Below are 24,668 nucleotides of genomic sequence, written 5' to 3' on the forward strand. Positions count from 1 at the left end.
CCAGTGTTCTCGCATATATGGCTGCCACCATCATTGTCGTCATCTTCTCCTTCTTCTCTTCTTCTTCTTTTCTTTTTCTTTATTCCTTTTTTCTTAGTGATTTTCAGTTCAGGAAGTTTCTACTAGCATAGCTTCAAGCCCACTGATTATTTCCTAGGCCTTGTCTAGTCTATTTATCAAAGGCATCAGTTCATTTGTGTCACAGTGTTTTTGACTTCTAATATTTCCTTTTAATACTCTCTTAGCTTGTTCATCTGTCTTCTTGCATTACTCATCTACTGTTATATGTTAGTCTCCTTTTTCTTTAGAGTCCTTAACATATTAATCCTCATTATTTTAAATTGTCTATCTGATAATTCCAAAATCTCTGCTATATTGATGTCTGGTTCTGTCCTAACTCTTCAAACTTTTTTGTTTTTGTTTTTATTTTTTTTTATTAATTTTTTTTTTTTTTGCTTTTTAGTATGCCTTATATTTTTTGTTTAGTGCTGGATATGATGTATTGGGTAAAAGGAGCTGAGGTGAATAGACTTTTATTGTGAGTTTTTATTTTTGTGGCTAGAAATTAGGCTAAAATTTCTTGTAGTGCTCTTGTTTTTGTCTTCTCTGTTGCCTTTGAAAACTTTTCCTTAAATATATCCTGAGAGTTTCACTTCTTTTATTTTTAATGCCTGTCATTATGTGGGAACCCTTTTGATGTAGTAGTAAGTGTGGGAACGGAGTTTTCTATAGTCCTATGACTAGGCCTCAGTCTTTTAGTGAGCTTGTGACCCTATCATGACCATCACAATGCTTCTCAGTCCTTCTGTCTCCCTTCAGTGACACAGGAAAGCTAGAGAGGAACGGAGTTGGGTTATTTCCATTCCTCCATATGGAAGGTGAAAGCCGACTGGAGTTAGGTATTTCCTTCTCACTAGGTTCGTCAGGCTCTTATAAAACCCAAGGTGATTGGGCTCTGATGAAATAATTTTCCCTTAAAGGCAAGTTTTTGTTAAAGACAAAAGAATATTCTGTATATTTCAAAGTAGTTACCTTTCTCTTCCCCCTGAAAGAAGGATGAAGGAATTTTTCTCTGATATTCACCCTAACAACCTGGGTGGAGAGCTCTTGGAGGTAAAACTGATGGAAGTGTGGGGAGTTCCTATGACTAATAGCCCCTGGAATTTTAACTCTCAAGCTTGTCCACAAAGAAGCTCTAGAAACTCAATAATTGGTTTAAGTTCTACCGTGGTACTAGCTCCAGAGGATGGCTTCTGTTCCTGAGATGTTGTTCTGGTATCCTGTAATTATCTGTGTCTCCAGTTTTGGGGGGCAGTACCTTGCCTAAAACTTGTCCAGAAGTGCTCAGACTGATTCTGAGAAGTCTCTTTTCTGAAGGTATAAAAATTAGAAGAATTCTAGGTCCAGAGTATAACCATTTAGTCAAAGTACCTTCATTAAGTGGAGAGAGAGCAGCTCTTCCCTGAAGATTTAGTACTGCAGGGTGGCAGTGAGGTAGCACATGTCTTGTATGGGTACAAAGGTAAACCCAGTGTTATCATGGCCACTTTCTGCTCAGCAGCCAGTGTTCTCCTGTCTACAAAGAGATCATGAAAAAAGAACTGAATCTGATTGAATTTCCAAACTTAAAACATCTATAAGCATTATGCAAACTCTAAGTATATAATGTGGGATGAGATTGGGGATCTTATAATTGAATATATTAGACTTTTAGGCTTCTTAGTATTAGGGTCATGTGGGTATTTGATTACTCAGTCAGTGGAGCGTTCTGTTTTAACCCAGGAGCTGGTAGAGGGCTATTCCACTTAAGTAAATATGCTGAAAGGAATTGAATTAAAAAAATTCCCCTAAAGTCAAATCACACAGTTATGCTTTCAACAGATGAGGGTCAGGCATACACAACAACAAATAAGACATAGGCAGAAACCAGACTATGTGTTTAGCTGAGTCAAGACTCATACTGAGGGCAATGCTGGCTTAATCATAGGATAAGGGATCCCTGGGTGACGCAGCCATTTGGCGCCTGCCTTTGGCCCAGGGCGCGATCCTGGAGACCCGGGATTGAATCCCACGTCGGGCTCCCGGTACATGGAGCCTGCTTCTCCCTCTGCCTGTGTCTGCCCCTCTCTCTCTCTCTCTCTCTCTCTCTGTGAATATCATAAATAAATAAAAATTTAAAAAAATCATAGGATAATAATCCCATGGGTCAGGAGATATCATTTGGGTGAAGTTTTAGAACACCAGATGGCATGAATAAGTGTGTAAAACTAAAACATCTGCAGATTTTTCTATAGGAATGTAAAGCAAATTAAATTTTAAAAAATACAATAAAACTTATAAAGTTTATGGTTTGGCTTTGAAACAGGACAAGCAAGATATATAGAGAGACACTGGAGACGTTAAAAATGAGCACTTCAAAGAGATCAGCAAGTGTTGTTTGGAACTTTATTTTCCTCTTTTTAAATAATTTTTTTCTATTTTAAAATAGTTATAGAAAATCCTGAAAACACAGAAAATAATAAAGAGAGAAACATACATCCCACTTCATCCTAAAGCCCAAGGTGATATCTGTTCCCATTTCAGTGTATATTATTACATCCTTGCAGGATTTTTTTCCCCTGATAATAAGTCTTAAGCCGGGAGTATCAAGCAAGACCTCTCTGTGGATTTAAATATTTGAGCTAAGACCTGAATGACATTTGAGTGCTAGTGATGGAGATGGCACCAGCAAAGAGAATGTGATAATGTGGGAGGTTTGACTGAGGAGGGTTCAGAGGAAAGGGATAAATTTGGGACTTGATAGCCTCGGAGACTGTCTTCCATTGCGACATGCACTTGAAATCTGGGAGCAGGGAAAGCTCTTATACAAAACAAAGAACTCCCTTCTCTGGCATTTAGGAAAGTATGTTCCACAAATAACTAGCTCTAGAAGATGTTAATTAGTGTTGACTGGAAAACACAGTTCTATGGCCAAATAAATTAATTATTAACTGGGTTAAATAAAATCAAATAGGTTTCTGTACTGCAGAATTTCTCATAAAGTTTAATGTGCTCATATGCTGTACAGAATCTCTGAGACAGGAAGTGGAGAGTGCTGTATTTCTCAAATACTGATTAAGAGGGTAACCATAGAAGAGGCTAGTATTCCAAAGTATGCATTTCAGCAAATTCTCCCCTATATCTATTTGAAACACTGCTTTGCTCATGTTTCCAGAGAAACAGGAGAGAGAATTCAAATGTTCTGTAAAGACAAGTTCAGAGACAGCTATGAAGAGCTACCATTTGTTAGGCATAGAACAGGGTACCTCCCAGTGTTCACCATCAGACTCTCAAGACTTACTGAGAGGATCATCTGGGTAGGAAAGCAGACCAGAGACTACTGTCCTGGGGCATGAAAAGAGCTGGATAAAGAAGGGGTGAGCCAGGCACAAGTCAAAGAGAACCAGGGAACTCAGGCAAAGCAGGCACTAGCCCATTCTAGCTCTGCTTGCCCGTTGCACAGAGGATACAGAGGAAGCCAGCTCATCAAAGCTTCTGGAAAGCTAATTGCCCCGGGGGTTATCTCACTGGGGTTAGAAGCATCTTTTTGCAGCTGAAAGCACTCCCAATGGAAGTTTCTTCCTTGCTTTTAAAGAAAGCCGTCTTGGGGAAATTACTTTCTAAATTGGGCTGTGATGATCTAATTCACTATACTACAGAGAACTGTGTTGATTTTGACATCTACCTATCTAACACTGTAATACTCATGTGGGAAATAAAGCAAATTATGCAGGGTTTATAGGGAAGTTAAATGAATCAGTCAAGACTATAGCAGTAATCAGACCATGTGTCTTCCAGAGGGTTGTAACTATCGTTTTATGAATATCTATTATCTGGGAGATCTTGAAAGCCTTGCAAAATAACCCTTGTGACTCTTATTCAGAGAAGAAGGAGCGTTAGGTCAGAAATAATCTTCACTGCGCAGGGACTGGGCAGTAGAAGGAAGGGTGTAGACTTTGTAGAGCAGGACACGGGAGGGTTTTAATTCTGCTTGTTGATTCCCTTAGGCCCTGCACTGGGCCAGTTCCTAAATCAAGCCATAAATATCTACAAGGTCCCAAATCACTTGCAGCATGCTCTACCTTGAGTCACTAGCAATGTGACTCAAGCAGTTGCATGTTCTCCCAAAGCCCCAGTTCCTCAGCTGAAAAATTGGATTAGTAATATTTAACTCTCAGAGTTCGAATGAGGTAAATTTAAAATATACGTAAAGGATCCCACAAGGTTCTCAAGTACATAGTAAGTGACACACACACACACACACACACACACAAGTACTCACTGAGCAAGTTATTGGCAGGCGAGGCTTATTTTTTGCTTCTTTGGTGTTCAAGTTATGAGCCATCAGCACTGATGTTTTCTTTAAATGGCAGTAAAAGGCCTTGATTATCAGGCATTCAGGTTGCAGGGAAAAGTTATGTAATCTGAGATGGCTGTATAACTGTAGATAAATTATTTAATATCTCTGTTTTCTGTCATGTATCATTTAACATAATTCCATCCCATCCTAATACAGAGTTTTGGGGTTCAGGGGGGCTCAGAGGCCTGGGTAAGGAGGCCCAGCTCCCTGTGACTTTAGACCAAGCCCCTTCACATTTCCAAGTCTCTGTTTCCTTGTGAGTAGAGTATCAGTGATGCTTGTCCAATTTAATTCCCAGTAATAGAATCAGGAAAAATTGAGATAAAGTGGAGGTACTAGGTGGGCTTTGTAGAGAGGGATACCTCTCTAAGTCAATAGAAACAGCAAATGGGGAAAGAGAATTCACAGGCCTCTTCTTGTTCAAGTCTTCATCAAGATGCAAGGAGACCGTGTACTGCGGGCCAGGAGATCATGTTTTCCGATTTAACTGTGTCTGTCTGTGTTATCTTAGCCATGCAGTTCGATCTCTTTGCTCTCCATCTTACCATCTGATAGAAAATTGGAGGAGGGGACGGGCGGTGGAGGGTGGGGGGGCAAGATTGCAATGAAATGCAAAGATTTCTCACTGCTCTCCATTCTATGAGTCTATGAGTATGATAACTTCCCTTTTTTGTTGCCACTTCAAGTGATGGAGTCAACATTTATGTCGACTTGGATTCGGTTGTTGTAGAGAGATATTTGCCAGAGGCATATACAGTAGTGGAGTTCGATAAACTGCCGTGTTCTGCAAAAGTGCATCTTTTACATTTTCTTGCAGAGGAAACAAATGCATAGCTTGGCTGCTCTTTAAAGAACTTTCTGTCCCACATTCTTGCTGGTCAGATACCAGGTGCCAAGTAGCAAGTGATCCCACAAGAATTTGGCTTTGGCACTGCTGAAGACAAAGGGGTCATTTAAAAATTTCACAGTTGTGGGCAGGCTCAACACCTAGCTTGAGCACAGAGCCTGATTAATTGGGTTGTCACTTCCAACAATTCTGAGCTTTGGCCTTTCCATTTGCCAGAAGAAAAAAGAAAGCAACATTCCTATACTTAATTTTCACAACCTTGAGTCAACAGAATGTGACAAAGGCTGGCTGTTTCTCAGCCATGAATTTCTTCTCCCTATAATACTTAACCTCCCTGCTTCTTTTCAGTTGTCAAATTGAGGTAACATGTAACACTAAAACTTGGATGCAAGAAACCACTCCCATACACATGCCGTCAACACAAAACATACGCACACATTGAGAGTTAGATGCTCAGACACACCTGTGTACACTCACATATCACATCTACATGTCCTTGTTGAATAATTAATATTGTTAATCTCTTTGGAGCTTTTTAAGAGACAGACTTTTGTTTCCATTATGTGCCTGTATTTGTCTCATTTCATAATTAACTATTAGTAGTAATACTTATGCTGATGGTCATAAGAGCTGACAGCTAACAAGTGCTTAATATATATAAGGCTTTTTGTTAAGTGCTTTATGTACAACACCCCTCCCATAAATGCTATAAGATCAATATCGTGGTTATTATTTGAACTTGTATAGATGAAAGAACCACTGTGTGAAGAGATTTAATCACTTGCCCAAGGACACAAGGTGTTTGAACTGGTTCTCAAATTAAAGTGTTTCTGATTCTAAATTCCAAAATTTGGCCACTTTCTTCTACTCAATCCCACACATATGCCCAAACTTAAAATTTCAAACAATTAAAAGAAGACTTCGATGCACCTTCTGTGAGTCTTGAACTGAGCCCCTCCCTGGTTATGAAGCAAAGAGGAGTTTCCTTCCTAATCTCGAAGCAGGAATGAACGGTGTACTGGAGGTTGAACTATGCACAGTGGAGGATTGTTGATCATTTTTAAAACAAAATGGCAATTTAATATGGTTTATAGGCCCAAAGTATTATATGTTTGGCACCTACCAGGATATCTCAAACGAGAGTGGGGCAGAGGATGTAAGGATGTGAAACATCAGGTAGAGGGCTCTGGAGTATCTGAGCGAGGGAAGAACTGGAGAGGACGGGCCTTACAAAAGACATCCGCATAAAATAAACATACGAGTAGAAACAGAAACTGATCTGTGAGCCAAAAAATACATGTCACCAGTTTTCAACTCTAGCTTAGAAAACAGATTTACTAGTAATTAGAAGAGGGAAAACTAAGACTAGAATTTTCAGAAAGCTGCACAGAAATATAGAATCTCTTTTTTTAAATTTTTTTATTGGAGTTCAATTTGCCAACATATAGTATAACACCCAGTGCTCATCCCGCCAAGTGCCCCCCTCAGTGCCCATCACCCAGTCACCCTATCCCCCCCACCACCTCCCCTTCCACTACCCCTTGTTCATTTCCCAGAGTTAGGTGTCTCTCATGTTTTGTCATCCTCACTGATATTTTCACTCATTTTCTCTCCTTTCCCTTTTATATGGTCTCATTCATTTGGGGAATATAAAAATTAGTGAAAGGGAAAAAGGGAAAGGAGAAATGTAGAATCTCTATGAGCTCTTTAGAAGGGGTACAATTGAAATAAACAGAATTACAGTGAAAGAACCAGGGACCGTTTATTTTAAAAGTATCTGGTCTTGGGGCACTTGGGTGGCTCAATTGGGTGAGCGCCCAATTCTCGATTGGGTTAGGATCTCAGGGTCATGGGATCAGGATCAGATGGGATTCAGCCTTATGTCATCAGTGGGGAGTCTGCTTGTCCCTCTTTCTCTGCTCCACCCCCTCCTCGCTCAGACTCCTGTTCTCTCTCTCTCAAATAAATGAATCAAGTCTTTAAAAAAAATTAAAAATATAATTTTTACTGCATATTTTACTGCAGTACAAGAAAATCCAGTAATCTCACAATTTAGGTAATAATATTTTGGGGACAGTTGTAACACCGCCCACAATTCCATCTCACTAGAACAGGTGACCTAGTCTGACAATAAATTAACAAATACCGATCAAACACCTGTACGTGCTCAGTGCTGTGCCAGATGTTTGAGAATAAAAAAGATAAATAAATAGAAATGTATAACCCAGGGTTCTTCTGTTCACAAAATCACCAATTTGATTTTTAATTATCCCTGACTTTTATTTTCTGTCTTAGCTGGTGTCGATGTCAAGGGAAAAAGCCCGAATCCGTCCTGGTGGGGAATGCGCTGCCTGGGTCTTTTTTGTTAAACTAGCATTCCGTTTCTGTCAAACAGTGTCAGGCATTCCGCATCCAAGGCCGGACGACTGCCCGTCTTCTTGCAGCTCTTTCCCAGGGGAGTTTGAGTCCAGTCTCGGAATCCATCCTGGGGGGCAGGGGGAGGTGCAGCTCAACCCAAATTAAGGCAGTGTGGAGAGTGACAAGTAAATGAGTACAGGGCTACTCCAGCTCTGTCTGCCCTTTCAGAAAGTAATCAAGTCAAATTATCTACTAGAAGAAGCTAGGCTCATGGCTGTGGGGCGTGCAAATGAAAACCAGATTCAGATACAGGCTGCCTTGAGAAAGCCCAGGACCCTTTATTTAAAGACAGAGAGAGTGAGAGAGAGACACACAGGGAGAGAGACAGAGAGACAGAGAGGGAGAGGGTAGGGGAGAGAGACAGAGAGAGAAGGAAAAGGAATCATGTTTTCTCCCCATGTCCAGATTCTGCTTACTTTTAATCCTTTGCTCTTATTCTTGTTATTTCTTCCCCCTTTCTGTTTGTTTCCTTCTCACAATCTTCTCCAAGGAAGCCGAGGACTCCAAGAGCAGACTGAGGGCAACCTCTTGGTGTAGGCATGGGGCAGAGAGATGGGAGAGGGAGTCAGTGCCCTGGCAGGAATGCGCCCAGGCTCTGGGATGGCCCTCAAGCAGCAAGATGGGAAGAGGCGAGAAGCTGTTTTAGTCTAAAGCTTCGGGTCTTTGGGCCACTGGTTCTTTGCCTGGCGATTTTACTCCTGGGGGGACATTTGGACAGTATCTGGGGACATTCTTGATTGTCAGCGTTGAAAGGATTATTACTGGCATCTATTGGAGAGGTGATCTTAAATACCCTACAGTGTACAGGGCACACGTAGAATTATCTGGCCCAACATGTCAATAGTGCCCAGATTGAGAAAACCAAGTGACAGACAGTCTAGAAGAAAAGGGAGATGGAGTCCCCTTTCTAGAAGAAAAGGGGGATGGAGTCCCCTTCCCAGCTCATTTGAAACTGGAGCCTGAAGTCACATTAGAAACGATCTTTCCAATAATGATCTCATCTCCTTGGGATGAGAGGATTAGCAATGGAAACACTCACGTATGGGCTCTCTCACTGGACCACAGCCCTCATGCTGCCATCTACTCCCAAGAACCATGGTTCCCTTTCTGAACAGAGCCACCTTCAAGAAGCTCCGCTGTAGCAGGGTTCTGGTCACCCACCACCCCACCTGCTTCTCTCCCACACTTAGATGTGTGTCTGGGTAAAATCAGGAGGATCTCAAAGAGGAGAAGAAGCCTCAAATGGATAGTTTCTGTGAGCTGTGTGGATGGAAAAGGGAGAAAGCCAATCATTTTGTCTTAAGGCCACACACACCCCGTAGCAAATAGGTCTCTCAAGCCCAGGCATTGCAAGATAGGTTAGTGATAGTAAACAAATTTTCATTTGGGGTGATATTGGATCAGGGAGTTCAACAGAGGGAAGGAGGGAGCTAGCATGGTGATGGTTCACTTTATCTCCTGGCAAGTCTCCTCAGCTCCCTCACCTTTTGTGGCGATCAGCCCCCAGATGGTTTTCGGTTTATCTAATGCAATTCACAGAGTCAATCTCCACTCCCAACTCTGTATTCTGTTTTTATTTCTAACAGAAAAAAATCCAGTTCCAGGGGGTTGATTGTTTCTAAGTTCCAGAATGACAGAGGAACCTGCTTATCCCTGGAGCCCACTCGGGGTTTGTTATGATAAGGAGTGAATTCAGAGGGAAGAAGTGAGGATATGAGCCCGGGGCCTAAGGGGAAGGATTTCACAGGTGGCTGTGGCTACATCAACAGATTCTATTGATCAGAAGACCAATTACCTGTACCTGATCAGGTGTCTCTGGGAATGTGAGTTCCAGGTCTTAGAGCCGTCCCTTCTTCAAACCATGCTGGAAAGCACCACCTCCCATCCCAGGCTTTACTGGGGGGCACTGGGAATGAGGAAACACGACTTCAATTTAAAAACAGATAATATTTATGTGCTAATTCTTATTTTCTCCCTTCTGTTCTTTTTTCCTTAGCTAGTGCTTTTCTCTGTCTCCCTCTCTCAGTACAAAAGCCCTAGTTCAAAGAGATTTTTACATTGCCATGGCAAAAATACCACGTCACATTTCCAAAAGTCTTAAGTGCTTGCAAAGAGGCTCAGAGGGTGGCTTGAGCACTGACAGGCTTGAACAAAATGATTTCTGGATGCAGTGAATGTAACTCAATCAGAGGCATGTGGATTATATTTCTCTTAAAATCCACACCATTTTAAATGAAAGGAAGAAGCATTAGATCAAAGAGATGCTAAATTTTGTTCAGCCTCAAAAGACCGTGGGCAAATTGCTCACCTCACTTGTTTTCAGCTTCTACTCTATGGGGAAAGGAGGCTACACTTAGTAATCTTTCATGCCTCTTTCTAACTACGAAAGTCTGTAGCTTTCTGAGCCAGAATTCATCCCACGCAGTACCCGTTGAGGTTGGCTTTTATGGGGAGACCAGGGTTCCTGACAGGTCAATCAGGTGGAGCTCTGAGGCTAGATTGTCCAGTGACCAAGTCCCCTTGGTCTTTGCTCACCGTGAAAAGGACAAGAGAAGTGACACCAAATGAAATTCTCACCCACCATCTGGAATCACAACACTTGTTTTGTTGTTTTCAAGAGGGCAGAGGAGCAGCAATGATGAGATTGTACCCAACAGCCTCTGCCAATTCTGATGGAGCATCAGGAAATTGCATTGTTTTAAAGGCCTGAATTATGTTTAGTTGAATGAGAAGCACAAGGGGTTGAGGAATTCACACCACATACCACCCTGCAGCCTTTTGTTCAGTTAGCCTCTGCTTGCTTGAAAGGAATAGTGGTGAGAGTGATTGCAAACAGATGCAGCAAGAATAACATGTGGTCTGAATAGACGAGCAGCTAATATATGAAACTGCACTTTTATGGGGCCACTCCTCTGGCCTCAGGAGATGGGAAGATGATGGGGTTCCAGTCTGCTACAGCCATTCCAGCCTGGTGTAGCAAATGCTGCTCTGTCCCCATGGCCTCTAGTAACAAATATAACCTCAAAACAAGTAGCTGGAATGAGGGAAACAGTTGCCAACTCTGGTTTAACAGCAATACTATCAAGATTTCCTTCATATCTTCAAAAACATTTATTGAGTGCCTCCATGTGTCAGGCTGTGTGCTAATGCTGGGGATGCAACAGAGAATAAAGTGATCCCTGCCCTCAAGGAACTTGTAAAGAAGGAATCAAAACACAAACTCTCAAGGGCATAATGTGTCAGCTCTGTGCTAGGTGCATGACCACACTTACTTAATCCTCCCGGCAAACTGCTGTTTTTTGTTTTGTTTTGTTTTTATAGTTGAAGAAGTACATGCCAAGAGAGGTGAAATAGTTGTTTTAATTCCACTTGACTTGTCAATAGATTGCAAATCCTTCAAATCCTTGCAAGCTGTCACGTTCTCACTCACAACAGCTTAACTCTTCTGGCACTTACCTTATTGATCGTTATTTCTGAAGAGACTGGAGATGTTAATTTATTTATTTTTATTTATTTTTAAAAATATTTTATTTATTCATGAGAGAGACAGAGAGACAGAGACAGAGACAGACAGAGACACAGGCAGAGGGAGGAGAAGCAGGCTCCATGCAGGGAACCCGATGCGGGACTCAACCCCAGGACTCCAGGATCACACCCTGGGCCAAAGGCAGGCCAAAGGCTAAACCACTTAGCTACCCAGATCTACCCTGGAGATGTTAATTTAGAAGGTGTCTTCTACATATAACATTCTATGTGGCCACTAGTAAATTCCATGGGTTCTTCTTCCATATTTGAATTCCTTAAATTTTTTTTTTCATTTTTGGGATTCTTTGGCTTTTTTTTTTTCAGGGTTCCTTTCTAATATTTCTGAATGCTCTTCTTCAACCCCCCTTGCTGGTTCATTTTCTCTGGCTTCCTTGAAGTGTCAGTATTACTTACCCAAGATCTCACTCTGGGGCCACTTCTCCCCACCATCTCCTACTTGTCTTTGGTGAAATAATCAGTTCTGATATCTGTCCTCCCATTTTCATATGGCCCCAAGGGTGTGTGTGTGTGTGTGTGTGTGTGTGTATATATATATCCAGACATCACTGCTATTTTGAGTTCAAGTCTGATGTCTGACTTCCTTGGTAACGTGTCCATGTGTTGTACAACCACCTCCCTCTTTGTGGTGGGTATGATGCATTGGCACTCAGCATCCATTCTGACCCTGTTTAGATGTGCTTCCCAGTACATCAGAGGCTGGGACCCATATGCAGTGTTTTCCTGGGTGTGAATCATGTCCCACCCATTAGAAGAATTTGCACAATATTGGAAGGTGGGAGAGAGGGGAGGACAACTTGCTGTTTTTTCTGCTGTTACTGGTATCAAGGAGGCAACATTGAGAAGGTTTTGTTTTAGTTTTGATTGTTTTTTTTTTTTGTTTTTTTTTCTGTAATAGCCTGAAGTAATAGCAACTTCACAGGGTTGAAAGCCATTTTGGGGGTGGTGACATTCTGAAACTTATCGCACAGCTCCAGCTGGGTATGTATTTTAAAAATATTTTAATATGCTGGCAAAATTGAACACCTATAAAAAATAAAGATAAAAATATAAATAAAAAAATATTTTAAAACTTGGGTTCCCCATGGGAAACCTGCTTCTTCCTCTACTTATGTCTCTGCTTCTCTCTCTGTGTCTCTCATGAATAAATAAATAAAATCTTCTAAAAAAAATGGAACTCTTGGGACTCAGTGGTTGAGCATCTGGCTTCGGCTCAGGGCCTGATCCCGGAGTCCCAGAATCGAGTCCCGCATCAGGCTCCCCATGGGGAGCCTGCTTCTCCCTCTGCCTCCCTCTCTGTATCTCTCATGAATAAATAAATAAATCTTTATAAAACATATTTTAAAACACTTCATTTAAGTATGATATACCTCTAGAAAAGCATACACACCATGCATTTACAATCTGACCAATTTCACAATCTGAGCACATGAACATGCATGTGATGGCATCCATACTGGACACTGAGCATGAAGAACGGTATCCCAGCAGCTCCTCCCTTAGTCCCTTACTCATTGTGTTTCTTGCAGAAGGATATCTGCCATCCTGACTTCTGGCCGCATAAATAGGCTTTGCCTGCTTTTGGACTTTATATAAATGGAATCATGTGGTATATATTTTTGTGTATGTTCTCTCCACTCAACATTACAATTGTGATATTCATTTATACAGCTGTGTGTAGCTGAAGATCATTTATTCCAATTGCTGTACATATTCCATTGTATGAACGCATCATGATTTGTTTCTACATTCATCTGTTGATGGTTTCCCTTTTGGAACTGTTACAAACAGCGTTGCTATGAACATGCTCCTACATCTTCTTCTTGCTGCTTTGTCAGAATTCTTTATATATTCTCGATATAGTCCCTTTGTGGATAGATGTATATCACTGTACTCCATGCTGTGACTTTTCCATCTCAAACTGGTGGTTTTGATAAACAGTAGTTAATATAATACAATTTATCAATTTCTTTTCATTTATGGTTCATATCTTTGTGACCAACTTAAGAAATCTTTATCCTATTCATGGTCTGATGTTCTTCTGTGTTTACTTTTAAAACTTTATCATTATACCTCTTCTATTTTTGTCTTCTATCTGGGTTCATATTTGTGTATGCTGATAAATGGAGATCAAGACACATGTTTGTTCATTTAGTTGTCCAACTGACCCCTCACCTTTGATTGGAGATATCATTCTTCTCTCCCTATTGAAGTGTCATATTTATGATAAATCAGGTGCTAAGTATGTGAGACTCTATTCTTTTTGTATTCTTTCTATTCTTTTCCATTAGTCTATCTATGCACTAATTCTACACTGTGTTAATCATGAGAACTTTGTAATAGGCCTCAGTATCTTTAGTAATTCCTTTGCCTTTATTTTTATTCTCAGTCCTTTATATTTTTAATTATCTTGCAGATATCAGCTTGTCAATTTGCATACAGACACACACTCACACCTGCTTGGACTTCAAGTGGGATGCCATCGAATCTGAAGATAGTTTGTGAAGAATTGACATTTTTCCTGTTTGTGTCTCCTAATCCATGAGCATAATATATACTTTCATTTATTTAGATCTTATTTATCTCAAATAAGATTTTGTTTTTTTCCAGTGTAGATACATTGCACATTTTCTTCAAATTTATTCTTGAGTATTTGATGGTTTTTAATGTTAGCATAAATGGCATCATTTAAATTTTGTTTTTTATTTGTTGTCAGTTTATAGAAATGCAGTTGGTATTGCATATTGACTTTGTACACAGTATCTCTCTGAATTAATTTATTAATTCTAATAGTTTTCTGTATTCCATTTGATTTCTTATTTCATAAACAATCATATTGTTTGTAAATGATACCTTACTTCCTTTCCTATAATTAGAGTTTTTTTTCTTCATTGCATTGGCTAGAACTTCTGATATAATTTTGAATAAAAATGGTGTGAGCATAAATCTCTTTCATAAGCTACAACATGAAATCATAGGATTTAAAAAATACAGATTTTCAGGGTGCTTGGATGGCTCAGTTGGTTAAGCTCCTGACTCTTGATTTCAGTTCAGGTCACAATCTCAGGCTTGTGAGTCAAGTCTCAAGTCGGGTGCCATGGTCAGTGGGGAATCTGCTTGAGATTTTTGTTTCTCCCTCTGCTCCTCCCTCTGTTGTACTTTCTTTCTCTCAAATAAATCAGTTAATCTTTTAAAAAAATATAGATTCCCAGGTTAGGTAAACCCTAATCCTAATTTGCAAAGCATTTGATCATGAAAGGATACTGAACTTTGTCAAATGATCTCGCTTCATTTAACCTATCAGCATTATAATACATGTTTTTTTTTTCTTTCCATTTGGAGAATTATGTTAAATGATTTTCAAATGTTAAGCCATCTTGTATTCCTGAAATCAGTTTTAGTTTGTTGGACTGTATTATATTGTTAGATTTAATTTGATTATTTTTAAAGGATTTTTTCATATATATTTATGAGAAAGCTTGATCTATAACTGTTTATACTTTCTATGGCCTTGTCAAATTTTGCAATTAGATCCTTATATAAGAAATTGGGGCATGCTTTTATACTCTTCAGTAGCCTGTGTAAGACTGAAATATTTGGAAGAATTCACTACTTGAAATCATCCAATTGTATTCCTTTTCTGTCAGCTTTGACAAGTTGCATTTTTTAAAAGGAGTTTGTCTATTCCACCCAAATTCTTGAATTTATTGGCATAAAGGTGTTTATTATACCCCTGAATGTTTTTAATACCTATAAGGTCTATAATTTTATCCCATTTTTCATCTCTAATGATATAATTTGGGTATCACCACCACTCCCTTTCTTAATTAGTCTTGCATGTTCATAGATTTTAGGCCTAAAGTGTTTCATTCTCCTACTGTCCTCTTAGGTTTTGATATCTCATAAAATGAGCTGGGAAGTAATCATTCTTTATAATTCTGCAGTTTGTATACAACAGAAGTTGTTTGTCCATTGAATATTTGGTAGCATTCCTTGTGAAATCAGCTAAGTATGTAAATTTTCTTGTGAGAATGTACAAGGTTACATAGAGATTTATTACTTGAACAGAAATAAGAGCATTCAGATTTTTAATTCTTGTTACTTTCATTAAATTACGTTTTCCCAGGAATACATCCATTTCAGTTTCCAAATCTATTGGCAAATCTATTGGCATCTTACTATACTGTGAAGGTCTAGACTCTCTACAATTATGACACATTTTAGTTTAAAAGTCATAATTGTTTCATATTCTCAAATTTTAGGTTTATTCATATTTGTTTTCTAATTACTTATACTTTTTTCCTTATTAACTATTTCTCCCTGCTTATGAACTGTATTATTTAAAAAGATTTATTTATTTGAGAGAGAGAGCATGTGTGCATGCAAGAAGAGCTGAGGGGCACAGGGAGAGATCTTCAAGCAGACTACCTACTGAACATGGAACAGGACTTGGGGCCTGATCTAACGATCCTGAGATCATGACCCAAGTCAAAATTAAGAGTCAGAAGCTCAACAGACTGAGCAACTGAGGTGCCCTGGTCCTTTTTTTTATGGTATATTTTATCTAAGATTAATATAATTACATCATCTTTATTTTGGTTGAAATATGTCTAGAATATATGAGTTATATATATATATTTTTAACCTTTCTATATCCTTGTGTTTTATTTTTTTATTTTTTATTTTTTTAAAGATTTTATTTTTATTTATTCATAGAGACGCAGAGAGAGAGAGAGGCAGATACACAGGCAGAGGGAGAAGCAGGCTCCACGCAGAGAGCCGGATGTGGGACTTGATCCAGGGTCTCCAGGACCACACCCTGGGCTGCAGGCAGCGCTAAACCGCTGCGCCACCAGGGCTGCCCTATCCTTGTGTTTTAGATGCATGTATATAAATAAATATAAATAAAGCTGGAGTTTTAAAATCCAATATGACAACTTTTGTCTTTTACCTAAAGCACTTAATCATTTACATTAATTATAGTTACATATAGATTATCATATTTTTATACACCACTATTGTATGCTTACTCTTTGCCCCACCTTTCTGATTCTTTCCTCTTATTTCTTATCTTCTTTATTAATTAAGTACTTTTTCCTGATTCTGTTTTCATCTATACTAGTTGGGAAAACATGAATTTTTATTTAATAGTCTGGTAATTACTACATGCATATGCAACTAATCAAAGTATGATTTGAACAATAGCCTTATCCTCATCTAGAAGGATTTTTGGTTTCCTTCCTTTTCTTTTTTAAAACTCTACTGAGATACAATTCATGTATCTTCATTTTTGGAGAATCATTTTTTTGCTGTGTGTGAGATTCTTGGTTGAGAGCTTTTGAAAAACAATTCAGAAAAAAAAACAATTCAGTACTTTGAATAAATCATCCCACTGTTTTTCTGATTTCAATTGTTTCTGATGAGAAGTCACATGTTAATATTAATGGATTTTCCTTGTGCAAGATGAATCTTTCTTTTTCTTTTTGCTTGGAAGATTTTTTCTTTCAGTATTTTTACTGTGATGTGTCTATGTATGATCGCTTTGCATTTATCCTAGTTGGGAGTTTTCTAACCTTCTCAGATATTTCATCAAATTTGGGATCCTTTCACTGATTATTTCCCCAAATATTTTCCTTGAAGCTTTGTCTATTGATCTTCAACTTTTTTCTTTCCATTTTTCAGCTTGTATAGTGTCTAATGATCTACCTGCAACTTTGTTGATTCTTCTGCTAGCTCAACTCTCCAATGGCCTCTAATGAATTTTTCATTCTGACTATTGTACTTTTCAACTGTGCTGATTTCCAGTTAAAAAAATAATTTTTATATATTTATTGATATTGTCTATTTGAAGAGACATTGTTATCATACTTGTTTTTATTTTTTAAAGCATGGTTTCCTTTAGTTCTTTGGATATTTAAATAAATGGCTGCTTGGGGTTTTTTTGTCAGCTAAGTCCACTCCCTGGGCCCCTTTCCAAGGCAGATTCTATTGCTTGATTTTTCTGCTGGGTAAAGGTTACACTTTCCTCTTTCAAAAAACTCTCCTAATTTTTTGTTAAATATTGGATATTTTAAATACAATATTGATGTGTCTCTGTATATTGATTTCCCTTCTCACTCAGGAAGGGTTCTTTTGTTGTCAGATGCTTGGCAATTTGTTTATTGTTTAGTGATTTGGCAAACAAAAATAATTCTGCAAAATCTATTTCCTCCATTGTATGAAGCCTCTGATAACCCTGCTCATATTATTTTTCTCTTTTATCCTGGCTAACTAGGGGTTGTCCCCAGAATGGTATAAGCTCCAAATATTACTATAGGAGTTTATGACATGTCACCCCAAAACATGTCTCTTTGATATATTGATTATTTTGAGCTGTAGGCATTTGAAAAACGGCAAATGCAGAGAGAGGTTTTTTCTGACAGATCCTCCCGAAGGAACTCATTTGTTATAAATCCCCTCCCCACGACTTTAAACATTCAGGAAGGATTAATTCTAATCATAGGAGAGGAGACTAGAAATCCACACCACACCCAGACAAACCTCGGCACAAATTAACATAATTTTATTTTTCTAAGGGTCCATTCATCTTTCCTAAAAGTCATTTAGTGTCCCATAAGAGATCTTCATCCCTCCCCCACTCTTTTTTCTATTTAGAAGGCATTCAATCTTGAGTTCTAAGCCACCTTGGACAGTCTCTAATTGTTCCAAGGAATCTCCCATGTATAGAGGGATCATGCATGTTAATAAAGTTCTGTGTTTTCCGATTGTTAGTCTGTCTTTTACTACAATGGTCGTAGCTAACAACTCAGAAGAGTAGAGGTAAAATTACTTTTCCTTCCCTTCACATTTATTGCTCAAATGTTCTGCATAAGTCCTTAGCTAGTAAGAACTTTACCCTCTACCATTGGATACACATATATTGATGGTAGACCTCTATTATGATTCAAAGAGCTTACATTTTCTTTTCCCAAATTTACCCAGGGACTACTAGCACAGAGTTTTCCTTTCAGATTGCTCCTGTGGGACATAGCATCCACACAGTCTCACAGACTACTAGGGATGAGTGTGGTTTTATTTTGAAACCAGGATTCCTGTCAGTCAGTGTTTGGATGGAGGTTGTGTTTAAGTTCCATCTCCTAGTGAGGCTTCCCCCCAGTGTTGATGGGTCTGCACTGCTTGGGGAATGCTTTCAAACATGCCCTGCTCTGATGACTCCCCTTTGGAAGCTTCTTACAGTGCCCATTCAGCCCACCTGACCTCAATGTTGTCTGTGATTCCAGGAGGGATCGTCCCTGGCTCTCTCTATTAGACTTATAACTGCTCCACTATTTTGTTTGCATCGAGTTGCTAGAGACCTTTTCATTGCTCTCCATTGAGATTTTCACTGTCTTCAATGGTGCCCTTAGATATGGAGTTCTCCACAATCTGTTGAATGTATAGCCTGTTCCCACAGGTAGAGCCCTGGAGCCATTTATACATACTCCTTCTTTGACCTGTTTTTCCAGGACTGCAACCCTCTCTTTGAGGCCAGGGATGGGGTCGGGGGAAGCCCCCACTCTTATCTGTTTCTCCTGGTGTGGAACTTCCATCCTATAAGTAAATGACTGGAAACTTGCAATGCCTAGGGTAGGAGCTGGGTAGGGGTAAGGCCCTGCCTGGAACAGGGCCTCTCCAATGTAAGACTGGAGGAAATGAGAACTGCCAGCAGCCTGGCCTTCCTGGGATGTATCTGTTAGCCCCAAACCATAATCTACAGGGAGAAGGCACACCTGTCTTACTGGCCTCACCTGGCCAGAGTGTCCAAGATAAAGCTTCTATAATATCGAAATTGAATGGGGGGGGGGGATAAAAGAACAGCACATAGCTCAAATGCCATGGACTGACTGTTCATACCAACATGGTAGATTTTCTTGAATGAGTATTTCTCCATTTACTATTATGTCCTTAAGACAATTTCCAGATACTTTAAATTACTTTTCAAAAACAATTTCACCAGTGGGGTTCTTGGGTGGCTAAGCCAGTTAAGCATCTGACTCTTGATTTTGGCTCAGGTCATGATCTCAAGGTCATGATATTGAGCCCCTGTGTTGGTCCCTGTGCTGAGCCTGGAGTCTGCGGAGATTCTCTCTCCATCTGCCACCCATCCCCCACACTCTCTCACTCTAAAAACAAAACAAAACAAAACAAAACAACTTCACGTTAAATATTGGGGAGAGGGTCTGTTGTACTCTTTATTGCATCTTTCTCTAAATCCTGACACACCTCCTCCTTAGTTAATTTTAAGCTTCATTCACCTTCCCTTGGTTTGCACCCTACTGTATTTTAATTATATCATCAAGAATCCAAAAGACGTTATTTTCTAATCCATTCGTCTTCATATTTTCCAGGTATTTTATCACTTTTCCTGTTATATATTACTTCTTACATCTCACCCTATCCAGCTCAGATTGTGTCACTTCTGCCGAAGGCGTATCTTATAGAATTTCCCTTTGCTGGTCTGTTGATGGCAAACTCAGATTTTATTCACTTTATTATATTTTACTTTAATTTTCTTGAAAAATATTTCTGCTCAGTAGAGATTATAGGATGGTGGTTATTGGCTCTTTTTTACATTGAAAATAGTATTCCCTTTCCTGGCTTTCATTGTTGCTAATGAGGAGTCAGCTTTCAACTATCTTTTCTTTCTAGTTACTCCCATGTTTCTTGTCTTTGGAATTCTATAGTTTTACTACAAAGTATTTAGTTTTGCATTTCTTTTTATTTATCCTGACTTGGATTTGTGTGGCTTCTTGAATCTATTGCTTTGTGCTTTTTGTTGGTGTTGGAAATTTTTGACATAATATCTCTTTGGATATTATCTCTAACATATTTTATTTTTCTCTTATTCTTGGCCTTTTGATTAGACACCTTCATACAAACATCTGGGTCTCTAATCCTCTTTTTACCCCCATGTCTCTGTTTGTTTTTCAGGATTTAAGATATTTTCTTCATTTTTCTCTTTCAGTTTAATTCAACAGTTGTGCTTAATCTTTAGTTTAACTAATTTGTTGTATTTTTAATTTAGTTTAATCACATTTTCATTTCTAAAATTCCAGTAGGTTCCTTTCATTTTTATATTTCTTCTTACTTACATGAATTATCACACTTGTATTTTTATTTCTTTGAATATATTAAATATATTCCCTATTTCTCTCTATCCTTCTCTGTTCTTTCCCAGGCACCTCCTCCTGTCCTTTTGTTTATCTAATTATTTTTTTTTTATTTATGCATTGGATTTTTTTTAATTTCACATGTACCAGTTTCATTTTCATTATTTTCCCTTTTATATCAACATATCTGTAAGATCATTTTCTTCTTCCTAAGTAAATCTTTTAGAAATTATTTTAGTGAGAGTCCATGTGTCTTATGCTCAGTCAGAATTTTTTTGAAAATATCTCTATCATTCTCATTCTTAGAACATAGTTTTTCTAAGAATGCAATATTAATTTAAAAGTTTTTCTCTGAATTCTTTTTAAGATATTACCCTTTCTTCTGAATTCTATTTGTAAAAAATCTGTCTTTTCAGCTGTCATTTAATTGCAGATCATCTCTCTCTCTCTCTCTCCCCCTCCCCCTCTCTCCCTCCCTTATGTATTCAACACTTTCCATTTATTATCATGGTTCTGCCAATTCACTAAAATGTGCATTGGAGTGGATAACTCTCTTTTAAAAATTTATTGGATATTTAATTATTCTATTTCTTTATACATACATGGAAAATTCCTATCTATTATTTCTTCAAATTAAGCCTTTTCTTCATTCTGTCTATCTTCTCATTTGGGGACTTCACTTGATATTTTAAACCTCCCTATTTTAATCTCTATGTTTATTTATCTCCCTCTTATATTTTCTCTCTTTGTTTTTCTGTGTCCCTTTGTGGTCATTTATCTGGATCTACTAACTCTTTTCTCAACTGTCTCTTTTATTTAATGTTTCTTTTTTGTTTTTAAGATGATATAACTTTACTATAAATAATGATATAAGAATATTACTATGAACAAAAATTCAACATAAATGTAAAAGCTTCATTGGTTATTTTTGAATTTAAGGATGATATGCGTTCTTTTTACCTGATTATTGTTTTATTATTTTGTTTTATTTTTAAAAACATTTCATATATTCATATCCTATATCTGATAATTCAATATCTTCAGTTTTGGGGTGTCTAAATTGATGTTATGTTTGTTTATGTCAACTACTCCTGTTGCTTCATTTCCTTGGATCTTTGATAATTGATGATTATCAACTCAAAATTTGGTGTTCTGAGAGCTAAAATCTTGAATGATTTATTGGATAACAGTTTGCATTTGATTGATCCATGACCTGGGTGATAGTATCTACCCAGGACTGCTTTAGCTCACTTATTGGATACATAATGATTGTAGGAGTCTCATGTTCCTATTCCCGACCCTTGGTGAGAGAGCAATGACATTTATCTGTAGGTCAATGCCTAATTTTGCATTTGCTTATTAGTTTCTTTGTTTGTTTTTGATGTTTTCAGTGGTTGGTTTCTGTTTTCTTTTGTTGAATCTGTGTATTTTCCTTACTTGTTTGAGAGTACACTTTTTTAAAAGGTATAATTTATCTAGATTCAGTTTTGTTAAGGGAACACCCATTAGAATTTCTAATCTGTACATATTAATAGAAAAGTCTGTAGTATCCTACACTTGTGTAAAATGTCCAGCTTTCCTACTATTACCATTTTACATCTTAATGAGATACTATTTAATACATTTTCATTTTATATAATTTTTTCTATCCTTTTAAATTTACCTTTGGTGTGGCATTAATCCAAGAAAACTGGAGGCAATAAATCCTTGGGCATAAAACCAACAATTTCTACTTATTATACAGTCTACACAACTACCATGAGATATAGTTAACCAAAAATACCTTTTGTATGTTTAGTATCTTGAGTAGACACTAGCCAACTTATTCCATTCAAATTATACTATTTGTACAATACCTTGTACACTTAAGCTTGAATTAGTTAATGGAAATCAGTGAGTATCCTACTATAACTAGGGAGGCCAATAGGCCAGACCAGGGTCAAAATTCTTTCTGACATTTACTAGGTGTATTATACTGGGCTTCAGTTTTTCCCATTTGTAAAATGAGGATAATAATGGAAGTATCTTGTATGATTAATGTCAAGATCAAATGATATATAATGCATGTAAATATCTAGCAAAATATTTGAAATACAGTAAAACTTTCACTAAATTTTGGCCATGTGGTTATTATCTCTGAAGATCAGACAGTTCAGCAATGAGAAACAGTGTAGGTAAATTTTGAAGGAAATAGGATTTGCGAAGTTAAATTCAAAAACTTTGAAGGAGGAGTGGTCGGTCACCTGCTGAGGAATCAGGCAACACTTAGGAGGGCACCAGCTGTCAAAACGAGGGCTAGAAATGTGAATGCCACAGCTAGGTTAATTTTACCAGTACCAAAATTTCTCTAGGGCTAGTCCAGGAAAACAAATTGCTTAAGGTCTAAGGTTCCTGGGGAAGTATGTTCATACAAAAACAGTACTTTGATGACTTTTTTCAAGTGTGAAGTTGAATAATGTGATAGAGGTTAAGTTCACATCTCAACAAGTACCTGGTTGATTTTGCCTTATACTCATTTCTGCCCTTCCAGTCCTCTGAAACAACCCTTAAGAGGAGTCACTGCAGATTCCTATTTCAAGATATAAATGTAGATGGCCATGTCCACAGGGGAAATGAGGACCAAAAGAAGAGAAAAACGAAGGACATAAAAGCACTTTGGAGGGTGTTTGTGTGTGTGTGTGTGTGTGTGTGTGCGCGTGTGTGTGAAAGAGAGAAAGAGACAGAGACAGAAAGAAGGTATTGGAGATGCCTCTAGATATGATTAACTACAAAGCAAAGCATGTAAATGATTATTACTCAAGTCACAGTAGAGTCTATTTCTAGAGGAGAGGGAGTAGAATGGAATACAGGGCGGGAGATGGGATTGTTTTGGTAGTACTGTTTCTTATCTTCTGTGGAGTTATAAGGGTAGCTGCTTAATGATCATCTGTTAAACAATATACAATGTTTTATTCGCATTTCCATATTATATTTCTCAAAAAATGAAAAGAATTCATAAACTGTTAAATATTTTGTAAAAATGAATTACACATACAGCCAATTTTTACTTATCCTCATTGCAATTATCCTCCTTAGGATGATTTATGAGGTTTCTGATCTCCCGCTGGTTTGTCCTTGCTGACTGGCATACTTCTAAGGTTATATCCCCTACTCTCAGAGGCTGGAATCAATGCCTGGATTTTTACCTATTAACCAGTTAAAAAGATAATATCCACCATCTTTCTTCTACCAATCAATAAAATTATCAATATAAACTGTTGTTGTAAATGCTTACAATCACTTGTGCCCAAACTCCTGCTGCCAGCCTGCACCATAGGGCTGCCATGGAAAGGCTCAGGGGGATCGACTGGGAGGCTGGCCTAACTAATGAAATCTGAAATTGATCTATCCTGAGATAGAAAGTAATCAGATTCTCTAAATACAGTTGTTCTACTGAAGGGATTCGGAAAACAATGCCACTCTGGCACGAAGGAGTATTTTGAACCGAAGGTATTTGAGAAGAAGCTAATAGAAGAAAAACTGTTTATCCTCTGTCTATTTGCCTAAAAGCAGGAAAATCTGTGAAGGTGTTCCCCCTCCCCTCTCTACCAGGAAGCAGAAGTCAACCACTAGAGACAAGTAACGACCCTTATCAGCCCAAAGAAGGCAAAGGAAGAGTCTATATAACAAACCTCACTAGTCCTCAGTGCCCATTAGTTTTCCATATATTTGCCCTCCCATAATTTGTCACCTAAAAGCCTAAACCCTCTTCCCTTTGTCTTGTCACTTCTTATGAAGTCATTGGTTTTTGTTGTCATTGAGATGCTGGGTGAGTCCCAAGTTCGAATGATGCCATTGAGTTATTCATCCCTGAGTGCCCCTGTGCCTATGGGTGATGCACTTTCTGTTTGCTCTTCTCTTGTTCACCTGTCTTTTGTCAGTCCAATTTGCAGGGCCAGCTAGAGAACACAGGAGGTAGAGGGATATTTTTTTTGTTCTTCCTCCCCTACCCCTAACACACATGATTATCCTTTCGATTTCCATTATGCTTTAGTTTTTGGAGTCACTTGATCTTTTTGGCTTATTACAAAGCCTATGGATGCGGTCCCCCTCTTACCCTTATCCCTCCTATGAAATGGTTTCTGCAGGCTTTTCCCCCTCTCTCTGCTCCTTGAATCAGTCCTTCTTTGTCCCCTCTCCACTTACACACAGGACACCAGCCATTCTTGGCCTCCAAAGAAATTTCCTCCCCAAATTAACAGCCTGTTCCCTGCTCTCCCCTGGATTTTCCCTTTCATCAGCACACGGAACAAGCTGTGATAGTTTCCATCTT

At 38.4% G+C, this 24,668-nt stretch overlaps 1 long non-coding RNA gene across 2 annotated transcripts; it reads right to left on the reverse strand.

Annotated features, from left to right (window-relative positions):
• Positions 1–7,524: 7,524 nt before the first annotated feature.
• LOC112671484 (uncharacterized) lies at positions 7,525–24,063 on the reverse strand. 2 transcript variants are annotated; one of them, XR_003143665.3, is made up of 4 exons: positions 24,028–24,063; positions 9,466–9,570; positions 8,081–8,191; positions 7,525–7,731 (listed from the first exon to the last, which is right to left on the reverse strand). It is a non-coding gene; the product is annotated as an uncharacterized LOC112671484 (long non-coding RNA). The 2 variants fall into 2 exon arrangements; XR_007410543.1 differs by having other exon boundaries at positions 9,460–9,570.
• Positions 24,064–24,668: the final 605 nt, after the last annotated feature.

This window comes from Canis lupus, chromosome 5, assembly GCF_003254725.2.
Source record: "Canis lupus dingo isolate Sandy chromosome 5, ASM325472v2, whole genome shotgun sequence".
Classification (NCBI taxonomy): Eukaryota; Metazoa; Chordata; class Mammalia; order Carnivora; family Canidae; genus Canis; species Canis lupus.